The sequence below is a fragment of the Miniopterus natalensis genome, chromosome 1 (genome assembly GCF_054644295.1).
Source record: "Miniopterus natalensis isolate mMinNat1 chromosome 1, mMinNat1.hap1, whole genome shotgun sequence".
NCBI classification, from domain to species: domain Eukaryota; kingdom Metazoa; phylum Chordata; class Mammalia; order Chiroptera; family Miniopteridae; genus Miniopterus; species Miniopterus natalensis.
In genome coordinates, this window is record NC_142081.1 from 104,837,783 (window position 1) to 104,850,707 (window position 12,925).

Consider the following 12,925-nt stretch of genomic DNA (forward strand, 5'->3'; position numbering starts at 1 on the left):
TAAAGTCCCCCAAGAAATTTTTTATATATTTAGGTGCTCCTGTATTGGGTGCATAAATGTTTATAAGGGTTATTTCCTCCTGATGGATTGACCCCTTTAGTAATATGTAGTGATCATCTTTGTCTCTTGTTATGGTCTCTATTTTGAAGTCTGTTTTGTCAGAAATAAGAATTGCTACTCCAGCTTTCTTTTCCTTTCCATTTGCATGGAATATTTTACTCCACCCCTTCACTTTTAGCCTGTGTGAGTCTTTTGCTTGTAGACAGCATATATTTGGGTCCTGTTTTCTTATCCATTCAGCTACCCTATGACTTTTGATTGAACCATTTATTTCGTTTACATTTAAGGTTACTATTGATATCAACTTATTTAATGCCATTTTCCCCCTTTATGCTGATGTGCCATTCTCTCATTATTCTTTCTTTTTCTTAAAGCATTCCTTTTAGCATTTCTTGCAATGCTGGTTTAGTGGAACTGAACTCCTTTAGCCTTTTTTTTTTTTTTTTTTGTCTGGGAAGCTTTTTATTTCACCTTCAAATTTAAATGATAGCCTTGCTGGATAAAGCAATCTTGGTTGCATGTTCTTGCTTTTCATTACTTGCAGAACTTCATGACACTCCCTTCTGGCCTGAAGAGTCTCTGTTGAGAAATCAGCTGTCAGCCTTATGGGGGTTCCCTTGTAGGTCACTGCTTGTCTCTCTCTTGCAGCCCTTAATATTTTCTCTTTTTCCTTGCCATTTGCCATTTTAATTACGATGTGTCTTGGAGTGGGTCTCTTTGGATCCCTCATGTTTGGAACCCTCTGTGCTTCCTGAATTGGTCCTGAATTAGTGTGGCTTTCTCCTTCGCCAGCCTAGGGAAGTTTTCTATAATTATTTCCTCCACCAAGTTCTCTATCCCTTGCTCTCATTCCTCCCCCTCTGGCACTCCTATAATGCGAATGTTGTTTCACTCAATGTTGTCCCAAAGCTCCCTTAGACTGTGCTCATGTTTTTTAAGTGTTTTTTCTTTTTGCTGCTCTGATTGTGTGATTTGTTCTACCTTGTCTTTAAGTCACTTATTCTATCCTCTGCTTCACTGAGACTGCTTTTAATTCCTTCCAGTGCATTCTTGATATCAAATACAGCATTCTTTATCTCTGTCTGAGTTTTATTTATGGTATGTATCTCTTTTTTCATATTTTCTCTAAGGTCTTCGACCTTATCATCTATAGTCTTCTTAAGTTCCTTGAACATCTTCATCATCCATACTCTGAACTCCATTTCTGATAGCTTGCTTAACTCCATCTCATCAAAGTCTTTTTCTGGTGATGTTTCCTTGTCTTTAATTTGCGGGTTGTTCCTTTGTCTCCTCATTTTGGTAGGTCTTAGTGTTTGTATCTATATATTTGATATATTTGCTGACCCCCAGTCTTGTGGGATGGGATTTTGTCTTGTGGGTCCAGTGGAGCCCAGAGGTGTGTTTTCCTTATACCTCTGAGTTCTTTGCTCTAGTTGTGACCCTCTTGTGGGTGCCCCTTTTGTGGTTTCTTTATGTTCTTCTTTCGTGATTGGGTCTAGATTGTTGTTGATCAGTCCTTGGGAGTACTCTTCTCTCAGGTTGGCTAACTGTGTCTCAGCCCCAACCTCGATGTGTAAGCTGTTGTACATGTGCTGGCAAGGCAGGCCAATGCACAACTAAAATTTCAGGAAACAAGAGGTATTTTACAAAATATCTTCACAGTAACAATCAAAACAACTCACGTGAAAATAGAACTGGGAGAGTGAAGGGAGAATACAACACACACACACACACACAAACATACAGAGAGAAAAAAGAAAAAAAATGCTTAACAAAAACAAACAAAAAAAACAGAAAAAGAAAAGTAATGCTTATAGAGAGATGTATATAGTTGTTGATACTGGTGAAAATTTAGAAACTAATAATAAACTAAAATGTAAAAAATAGAGAAGCTACTAGGAGGTAATAGAAGCAGAGAAAAGATTCTGAAAGAAGGGCCAGCAAAGAATTAAGGGAGAGAATAGAAATAGGATAGTAGTTGAAAATGAGAAAACAAAAATACAATGAAGAGAATAGGAGAAACTAACAATCAAACAGGAAGACAGAAGGGAGCCTAATGAAAGAATGAAAGAAAAGTAGAAAAAGAAAAAAGAAACAGAAGAAAAATGTTATGCCAGCGGATTGAGAGGAGAGAGAGAGATAAAGCCCCGGCAGGGAGGGAGTCCAGTAAGAGATTTGGGGGAAACTATAGAGGGAAGCAGTAAACTTGGATATAATGATAAAGTCCCAGTCGTTGAGCAGGAATATCAAGCAAGTCCTGATATTAGAAGCAAGAATACAAGAAAACAAAGCAACTATCCAAAACAAAACTGAAAACAAGCAAAGCAAAACAAAATTCTTTTATAAAAAGGAGAAGAAAAAATTTAGTTAAAAAAATGTAGAAAAAAAAGTATTATAAAATTTAAAAAAGAAGAAAAAACAAGTTTTCTCCCCTTTCTCTTCTTCCTAAGGAAAAAAGAGAAAAAATAAGGAAGCCCACAAACAAAAAACAAACAAAAAAAATCCCCCAAACCAATAAAACACAAAACCATACAAAAGAAAAAAACGGCAGAAAAAAAAAAGGTAGTTGATTATGTGTTTTTTCTGGGCAACTTATGTTGTCTGAGGGTCACTGTTTTGTGTGCTGGTTTCAATTCTCCTGGAGGTGTCTGTGTATCACCCAATGTGAGGCGCCATCTAGGTTTGGCTCTGGTGCCCTTAGATAGATGGTTGATCTGAGGCTCTCTGTGGGCCACTTCCTCTTGTCAGTTATTTTGCCACCTTGCAGTTGCCTGGTCTTATTCCAGAGTCTTCTGTAGAGTCTTTAGGGTGCAGGGTGGCTAGTGTAGCTCAGGGTATCACTCCCCCAAGAAGTGTCAATATCAAGCACTCACTCTGCAGGGTTAGTCTCTGCTCCACTGTCAGCTCCTCAGTCCCTACCCTGTCCTCTGATTCTAGTTCCCCAGGCTCTAGCCTGCTGCAGCTTCAGATTGATTTCAGCCTGTTGCCTTTTCTGTATGGGCCATTTCAGCAGCCTGGGCTCCATGGGTCCAATTAAAAACACCTTCTGGTGAGCCCTTTGCCTGCCCAGCCCCCAGCAGGGGTTTTCAGTGTTTCCTTCAGCTCCCAGACAACAGTCCCCGAGAGTCTTATTCTTGCAAAGTCCTCCTGTGAGCTGCTTTCCCTTCCCCCTCAGGACTGTGCCCTGCGGGTGTGTCTGGGGCTTCAGTGAGTGGGACCCGCCCCTTTCCTGTTGGGGGTGTGCTCCCAGTTGCAGGAGAGGCCGGTGGGCTCCGCCCTTCCCTGCTCAGCTCTGGTTGGCTGGTCGCACCAGGCCCGCCCCTCAGACCGTCTCCAGTGCAGACCCCAACCCCAGCCTCCTCTGGCCTGTCTGTGGTGCCAGCCGGGAAGGTGGGAACTGGTTCTGAGATCAAATTTGCAAACGCACAAAGCAAAACACAGGCAGAGAGTCCGCCCTGCAGGGTCCCGCCGCCCTCACTCCATGTCACCCAGCAGGAGGGGACCCAAAGTCAGCTTCAAGCAGCTCCCTGTGCCACTGGTCTCAGCAAAGCTGGAGCGGCTTCACGTGCCACCACGGCGCCCCTCAGGGCTGGTCGCAGGTCTGAGCCTCCCAGCACCTGGAGCTCAGGGCCGGGAGGGCTCCTCCTGTCCCCCGCACCATGCACATTCCGCAATTTGGGAGCTCAACACAATGCCCCTCAGGGAGGCAGAGGGTCCCCGGGTGTGGCTGCTCAGGGCAGTCCTCTGGTCCCTCACTACTTGGGTGCCACAGCCCTTGGGACAGCCTTCCCTATGGTTGGCACCCTGAGCACCAGATGCCTGTCGCAGCCGCCCCTAGAGGCTTTGTTTCCTAGGAAGGCGCCGTTCCCTCCAGGACTCACCGTTTCCTTGGGATCCTCTCCTTCCCCTCGTCGCTCCAGGTGCGGGATCCCCGCTTTTGGATGCCGTCCACACTCTCAAGGGGAGGGAGCTTTGCAGCTTCCAAGCCTCTGGGCTCGGAGCCCAGCACAGGCTTCAGGGGGTCTCCCCCTTCCTACACCCCCCTCTCTTACTGGACTCTGTGATGTGTCTTCAGTGCTTCCCACTCACACTCTGTTCACTCAGGTGTGTTTCTCTGTTTTTTTCAAGCTGGTTATGTAGGATTTTAGGAGTAAATCGAGTCCATGGCTGGGAGCAGGGGTGCTCTGCCGCTTCCCACAGGGCCGCCATCTTCAGCTCCCTCCTTGATCTTCTGACTTTGATGCTCTAAAATGTCTCTTGTATGGGTTATGTGGGCCCTACTGTTGTAATTGTATTTTGATTGCTGTTGTCTCAATCATGGGTGGGCTCAGCCAGGGCTGGCGCTGTGAAGTTCAACCCTGACCATGCTGTGCCCAACTGTTATGCAGGTGCTGCCTGCACTGTGCCCAAGAGGCCCCATTTATCTTCTTTAGCCAGAAGTCACAAATGGTTATGGTAAGGCTTAGAACTTGTTTAAGAGTATAGAAGAGCTTCAGAAAAGCTTGAATCCTCAAACCAGCCTGTGAACCCTGGGTTTATGATTTTAGGAACCTCGAAAGTTTAGATCTTTCTGAATCTTCTGGGCTTAAATAAGTGTCCCCCTTTTTCCCAATTAGAGACTATCACTTCCATCTCACTTAAAAATGATGAAGAAACTTCTCCCTTTTATGGTACTACAGATACCTTCACCTCTATTCCTGGCCTCCAGATCAATTTATAGGATCAATGGATGGAATTATTTGGCCATGGAAATGCTGCATCTAAGAGAAGAAAGGACTACACTTCAAATAAGCTGCAGATCTTAGCCAATATTTATTGACAGAAGTCAGGAAAATATGTATGTAGTTGTATCCTGAAGCTGCTAGATCAAGTAGGATGAATAATAAGATTGAATAAGGTTGGTTAAGGAGAGTTAGACCAAATGGAGGTGGGGAATAAATGTTTATTGACATAGGAACATTGTCCCATGATATGAGATTTAGTATGTGGGCAAGAATAGCAGGGGATAGTTCCTTCTAGTGGGATAGCTCTCAGAAGCTTAGGTAAAGCAGTGCTTTGCACTAAAATAAGTATAAATTTCACTACTGCTGTGCAGAGAGTAGAAAAAAAGAAAGAATCAAAAGACTTACATGTGTGAATATTCCAGTTACAGTACAGAAAAATCATCAACTCACTATATTCTGTATAAAGGCTTGGAGAACACTCCTAATGAATGTACTGATGACTTAGATATAAGCATCATTGAGAAGCTAAGGGGTTGCTGTTCTCTGCAGGCAAATGTTGGTAGCAAGAGAAGATATTACAGAATTGAGCTTCCTGATAGCAATGAGGGTGCCAGGATCTCAAAATAATAAAGGTTAGATGGAAGGGCTTAGTTGTCATAAGCTAGGTGGGCTCAGTTATCTTGATTAACTATTTAAAAATCTATCCAGGGCTCTGGACTCGCAAAGAGCTATGGAGATGGTTAGTAAAACATAACATATCTTGGAGCAAAATAAATGGACAGTCAAGAAGGATATTACCCAATCTACACAATTAAAGACATCAGATGGACAATCAAGAGACTGAATGTAGTCACATGATAAAAGTTCATGACTCTGCCAAATTTATGAACCTGACTTAAATCACTGCAACACCATAGCAAGTAAAAATGGTAATTTTCCCAATTTTTTCTCCAAAGAACCTATGTACTAGGGAAAGTGAGTTTCTGAAACATTTTGAGGACTGTTGTACACAGGATTCAAGTTGATCTTGATACCTAAGAGTCTACCAAATTATTATGCTTTTGTACTATTATATTTGGGCATATGGGCGCCAGGTAATAAATGGCATTGTGATCCACAGTTGGCTCATAGTATATCTACCAACCCACAAAGCTACCCTGTTGTCATTTACCAAGGTTTCAATTATGTAATTGGATTGGATATACTTACTACTTGTCAGAACCTCCACTGATTCCTTGACCCCACGAATGAATGCTATCCTAGTCAGAAGTCCAAGTATAAGCCTCTGCAATGCTCCTACTTCCAGCTGAATATGTAAAACATAACATCATATCCCAGGGAGAACAGCAGATATTAATGCCCCCCTTAAAATCCTAAAAGATGTTCTCGGTATGGTCCATATCAGATTCCATTTATTGACTATGTTGTCTTCTGCCAAAACCAGGGATCCTGGAGGATGATAGTGTACTATCAAAATTCATCCAAGAACTGTCCTGATTGCAGCTTATGCTAGATATGGTATTTTTTTCTAGAGTAGATTAACATGGATTCATGTATGGTATGTGTCCAGTGATCTAGTTAATGTGTTCTTTTCCACTTCTGTTAGGAAAGAAGATCTGAAATAATTTGCATTCATTTTGGACTGACAATAGTATACATTTGCAGTCTTTCCCTAAGCTAAATTAACCCTCACTTACTTTCATAGTGTAGTCCAAAGGGATATGGGCCATCTGGACATTTACTAAATATTAATTTACTATATCAATGATTTATGTTCCTCAGTTCTGATGAACAAAAGGTGGCTAGTACACTGGATATCTTGGTAAGATGCACATAATTCAGAGGGTTGGAATAAGCCTATGAAGATTCAGTGACACACAATATTAGTAAAATTTTAGAGATCCAGTGGTCTGGAGCTTGCCAGGACATTTCCTCCAAAGTAAAACACAAATTTTTAGAGACAATCACTTGACTCTTGATAAAGCACTATCCTTCGTGAATGCCAACCACTTCCTTGGTAGCAAATTGATAATATTAGACTTATTTTTACTCTAAAAGTGACAGTGCATAGTTTTGACTGAATTTTACATGGATTCTTGGTATGAAGGTTTCTGCTGATCTCAACCAGCATCAGCCCTATCAAAAGGCTTTTGGAATGTTTTAGTCTTAACACATGATCCTACCTAACCATTCATGGGACCAGAACACATTTTAGAGCTGTGAGAATGTAGCAGTGGAAATATTGCCCTGGGAGTCTCTGGTCATATCATATTCTACACTACCTAAATATGCCAACTTATTAGAGTGATAAAATGTTCTTTGAATGGGGCAGCTAATTCTCAGAAAGATAATATCCAGTAAGAAGGTTGTACTAGCCCAGTCGGCATGGCTCAGTGATTGAGCATTGACCTATGATCCCAGAGATCACCTTTTGATTCCCGGTCAGGGCACATGCCTGGGTTGCGGGCTTGTTCCCCAGTGAGGGGCGTGCAGGAGGCAGCCAATCAATGACTCTCTCATCATTGATGTTTTTTTTTATGTTTTTTTTAGTTTTTATTTTTAAATATATCTTTATTGATTTCAGAGGAAAGGAGAGGAAGAGAGAGAGACAGAAACATCAATGATGAGAGAGCCATTGATCGAGCCCACAACCTGGGCATGTGCCCCAACCAGGAATCGAACCCCTATCACCTGGATCCTAGGTCAATGCTCAACCTCTGAGCCACGCCCAGCCAGGCTCATCATTGATGTCTCTACCTCTCTCTGTCCCTCTCCCTTCTCTCTCTGAAATCAGTAAAGAGAAATTTAAAATAATTTAAAAAAAAGAAGGGTGTATTATCCTCTAAGATACAGTATACATCCTAAATCAATGACCATTGTTATAAGAGGGTTTTGTGTGCGTGTGTTTTTCCGATAGAATACGTAAGTTCAAGAATCAAGGAGTGACTCCACTTATTACCATCACATTCAATGACTCACTTGCAGAATCTATATTTCCCTTCCTGCATCTAAACTCTGCCAGTTTAGAAGTCCTAGTTCTCAGAAAAGGAAAAGCTTTTATTAAATGACACAGAAAGAGTCCCATTAATCTTTAAGTCTTAGCTACACCTCAATTACTTTAGGCTTTCTATGTGAGGAAACAGTAAATAAGAGGAGTCACCATCCTGGCATGCATGACTGGCCCATATGATCAGTTAGAGGTAGGGCTGTTTTACACAGTGAGGCAGTAAAAATATGTTTGATATCCAATTGATCCAGAGGTATTTCTTATTATTCTGTTGTTTGATTTTGGTGTTAAACAAATGAGTACATACAAATGACTTGAGGAGGAATGGTGACCAGGGAATCAAAATCTTCAGTGAAAAAGGTCTAGTAACCTGGCTAGATACATACACCAAAAGATATATTGATTCAGTGTAAGGGCAATCTAGAATGGTGATAGTAGAAGGAGATAATGAATATCATCCCAGCATAGTTTCCTTTGAAAGTTTTCCCAGAAAAGGTGACTAACCAGAATCTTCTAGTAGTTTTTCCCAGGTAGAGTGAGTTATCATGCCAAGCAAGTGGATCTGAGTGGTTGCTATAGTGCATCAGCCAGATCTCTTCCTTGGGATTAAAGGACTCATTCCTCCAGCTGCTGAGAGTTACAATAGCTGATGGCTATCAGGTAAATACTTCTCTAGAAATTGCACTAAGCCAAACAGAGCTGCCCTTCCCAAAGTCATGCACCCTGGTGAGGAGCAGTACACATACTAGGACTAGTTAATGGGGGATGTTGTGTGTATATAAAGGCTTAGCTCCATTGCTTTAGGTCAAGAGAGCTGTGAGGGAACATCGCAGCTTCAAAATCTCTTTAGAACTACTGAAACTTTTGTTGTAATTGCACTGTAGTTCAATTCTTCTCCTGAACAATCCCACTTCCTTCTAGCCCTCCCCACATGTTGATCTGGAAGACACATTCCAATACAGGCATACCTCACTTTATTGTGCTCTGTTTTATGGTAATTATTTTGGGGCACCATGATCCATGCCCGTATAAGATAGTGAACTCAATCAGTAAGTGTTGTATGGGTGTGACTGCTCCACCAACCTTCCATTCTCCATTTCTTTGTCTCTCTGTATTCGCTGAGACACAACAGTATTGAAATTAGGACAATCAATTACACTGCAATGGCCTTTAAGTGTTCAGATGAAAGGAAGAACCACACATCACTTTAAATTAAAAGCTAGAAATTACTAAACCTAGTGAGGAAGGCATGTAAAAACCTGAGATAGGCCAAAAGCTAGTCCTCTTGAAGTAAACAACCAATTTCTGAATGCAAAGGAAATGTTCCTGAAAGAAATTAAAATTGCTACTCCAGTTAATGCATGAATAGTAAAGAACACCAAAGAGCCTTATTGCTAATATGGAGAAAGTTGTAGTGGTCTGGATAGAAGACCAAACCAACCACAACATTTCCTTAAACCAAAGCCTAATCCAGAGAAAGTCCCTGACTCTCCTCAATTCTGTGAAGGCTGAGAGAGGTGAAGAAGTTGCGGAAGAAAGTTTGAATATAAAGAGGTTTGGTCATGAGGTTTACAGAAAGAAGTTATCTCCCTAACATGAAAGTGCCACGTGAAGCAGCAAGTGCTGATGGAGAAGCTGCAGGAAGTTATCCAGAAAATCTAGCTAGGATAATTAATGAAGGTGGCTACATTAAACAACAGATATTTAATGTAGACAAAACAGCCTTATATGGGAAGAAGATGCTATGTGGGACTTTTATAGAGAAGAAGTCAATCAATGCCTGATTGGAGAGCTTTAAAGGATAGGGTGACTTTCTTCTTAGGGACTAATGCAGCTGATGACTTTAAGTTGAAACCACTGCTCATTTAAAATTCTGCAAATCCTAGGGCTATTAAGAATTATGCTAATTCTACTCTGCCTGTGCTCTGTAAATGGAACAACAAAGCCTGGATGATAGCATATCTGTTTACAACATGCTTTACTGACTATTTTAAGCCCACTGTTGAGAACTACTGCACAGAAAAAAAGATTCCTTTCAAAATATAATTACCCATCGACAATACATCTGGTCACCCAAGAGCTCTGCTGGAAATATATGAGATTAATGTTGCTTTAATACCTGCTAACACAACATCCATTCTGTAGCCCATGGATCAAGGAGTAATTTTTACTTTCAAGTCTTATTTAATAAATATATTTTTAAGGCTCTTGGTGCAATAGATAATAATTCCTTGATGGACCAGGCAAAGGAAAATTAAAACTTTCTGGAAAAAATCCACTCTTCTAGATTCCATTAAGACATTCCTGATTCCTGAGAAGAGGTCAAATATCAATATTAACCGGAGTTTAGAAGAAATTGGTTCCAACCCTCACGGGTGACTTTGCAGGGTTTAAGATTTCAGTGTAGGCAGTAAGTGCAGTTGTGGAAATGGCAAGAGAACTACAGTTAAATGTAGAGCCTGAAGATGTGACTGAGTTGCAGTTTCATAATAAAACTTGAATTGATGAGGAATTGCTTCTTGTAGATGAGCAAAGAAAGTAGTTTCTTGAGGTGGAATCCACTCCTCTTGAAGATGCTGTGAAGATTGTTGAAGTTACAACAAAAGATTTAGACTATTACATAAACTTAATTGATAAATGGGTGGCAGAATTTGAGAGGAGTGACTCCAATTTTGAAAAACTCCTACTGTGGATAAAATGCTCTCAAACAGCATTTCATGCTACAGAGAAATTATTCATGAAAGGAAGAGTCAATGAGGCAAACTTCATTGTCTTACTTTAAGAAATTGCCACAGCCACCCCAGTCTTCTGCACCCACTACCCTGATCAGTCAGTAGCCATCAACATTGAGGTAAGATCCTCCACCAGCAAAAAAGATTATGATTCACTGAAGGCTCAGATGAGGGTTAGCATTTCTTAGCAATAAAATACTTTTAATTAAGTGTTTTACATTCTTTTTTAGACATAATGTTATTACACATGTAATAGACTACAACAACAATTTTAAACTGGTGTACCACAAGAATTTTTAAAACATGCACTACCTGACTGTTTAGTCAAGGGCACTGACCTCTTTTCCCTTAGACTGTCAAATAAAAAAAATGACTACAGCCAACACAATAGCTATCCAGTGAAGATGAATAAAAATTATACCTAGTTTTGGTCAGATCAGCAAAAAATATATTATTTGATGTGCCACAGAATTTTAGTAATTAGTTCATGTGTGCCATGAGATGAAAAAGGTTGAAAATTGCTGGACTATAGTATAGTGCAAACATAATTTTTATATGCTCTGGCAAACCACAAAATTAGTGTAACTCACTTTATTGTGATACTTGCTTTATTGTGGTGTACTAGAGCTGAAGGCACAATATTTCTGAGGTATGTCTGTATACTTTCTGCACAGATATCTCTGTCTTAGTGTCTTTTTTCCAACAAATATGACCAAAGACAATATACATATTCAGTATACATTCAATAATAGAGTATATGTTAAATGTATATTTTAAGTGATATATATATATGTTGCTTAAATTATATATCATATATATGTATATAAATCTCACTTAAAATATATATTTTTAGTCATGTTGTTATTTGCTTGTCTAAAAGAAATCTTGTTTTTGTCATATGTATTTTTAAATCTGAAAAAAAATGATTTAGGAGTTTTATGAAGTAGAAATTCCTAAACATTGGTGAATTTAACAGATAATTCTGCCAATACAAGTTTCTGGCTTCAGAATTCTTTTTATAACATGACAGAGCTCATATTTTCTAAAAATGAGACTATGACTGTAAGAAGTCATTTTGTACAAGGGAAAAATGTCTACAATCGATCACAACATAAATTGTGTACTTTAATTTTCAACTTACTAAGGCTGAATTCAGCTAATCAGCCTCCTGTGGGATTTGATATAAAGACCTGTAAATAGTTCATGATAATGATACTAGAATCCCTAAGTACTCCAACTTATTTAAACCAAACAGCATATACCCTGCATAGTTAATAGAGTGAATTTAAACAGAAAGTTCCTTAAACTTTACCAAAAAACAGCAGTTGTTCTGTAAAGTTACAGTATCAAAATTAGAGGCCTTTGAAGTAGCTGTGAAAATATTCCAATGTTGGGGGGGAAAAACACACCTCAGAATGTTGCAAAGCAAGAAATCAAAGTAGAACTGTCAAGCAATTCACATGTAAAAATTCTTTTTTGTGTTTTTGCAACGGGAAATTTTGTGTTCTGTTCTTAATTTCAATTCCTTAGGGCAACTATTACTTTACTACTTTTCTGGCTTTCAGTTATTTTAATATATCAAAAGGAATCTCCTCTAGGAAAGAATGTCTTAAATATTCAAGGTAACATAAACACACTTCACCACTGTGTTTATATAAATAAGGTCGCTTCTTTTCAGATTTCACATAAAAATGTTTGCCATGGAGAAACATTTGATAGCCTGGACAAATGGAATAGTGACATTTTTACCTATTTAAGGTGAAAGTGAGTTCATTATGAACTGGTGAGATAAAGGTTTGAAAACAACATGGAATTAATGGAAATCTAAATGAAACCCTATTAATAATAGTAATAATAATAATAATAACTTATATTGAACATTTATCATGTACCAAGGCCTTATGGACTATTTCATTTACTCCTCCAACAGCCCTATTAATATGTACCATGATTATTCCCATTTAATTGATAAAGAAATTTAAGACCATAAAGGTTAGTTACCTTTTAGAGCTATAAAGCTAAAGGAGTAAATCTCAATGAATTAATATATAAATGCAGCTAAATTTTTTGCATCACTCTTAATAAACATAGACTAAGTTTAATACTAGCACATGGAACCTAGAGCTCTTGTTTTATTTTTCCCCATTTGTATTGAAATATAATGGACATATTATAGTAATTTCAGGTGTACAACATAGTGATTCAATATCTGTATGTATTGTGAAATGATCACCTCAATAAGTCCAGTTAACATGCATCCCCATACACAGTTACAATTTTATTTTTCTTGTGGTGAAAACTTTGATGATTTAGTCTCCTAGCAACTTTTAAATATGCAAAACAGTTGTTTTAAAACAAGTGCACTCCTTGGTTTGTTTTTCTCTTAAGAAAAGAATCTGAGA

General features: G+C 39.2%; 1 protein-coding gene across 1 annotated transcript in view; it reads left to right on the plus strand.

Annotated features, from left to right (window-relative positions):
• MDGA2 (MAM domain containing glycosylphosphatidylinositol anchor 2) overlaps positions 1–12,925 on the plus strand; it is an 826,450-nt gene that overhangs the window by 516,489 nt on the left and 297,036 nt on the right. The window lies entirely within an intron of this gene.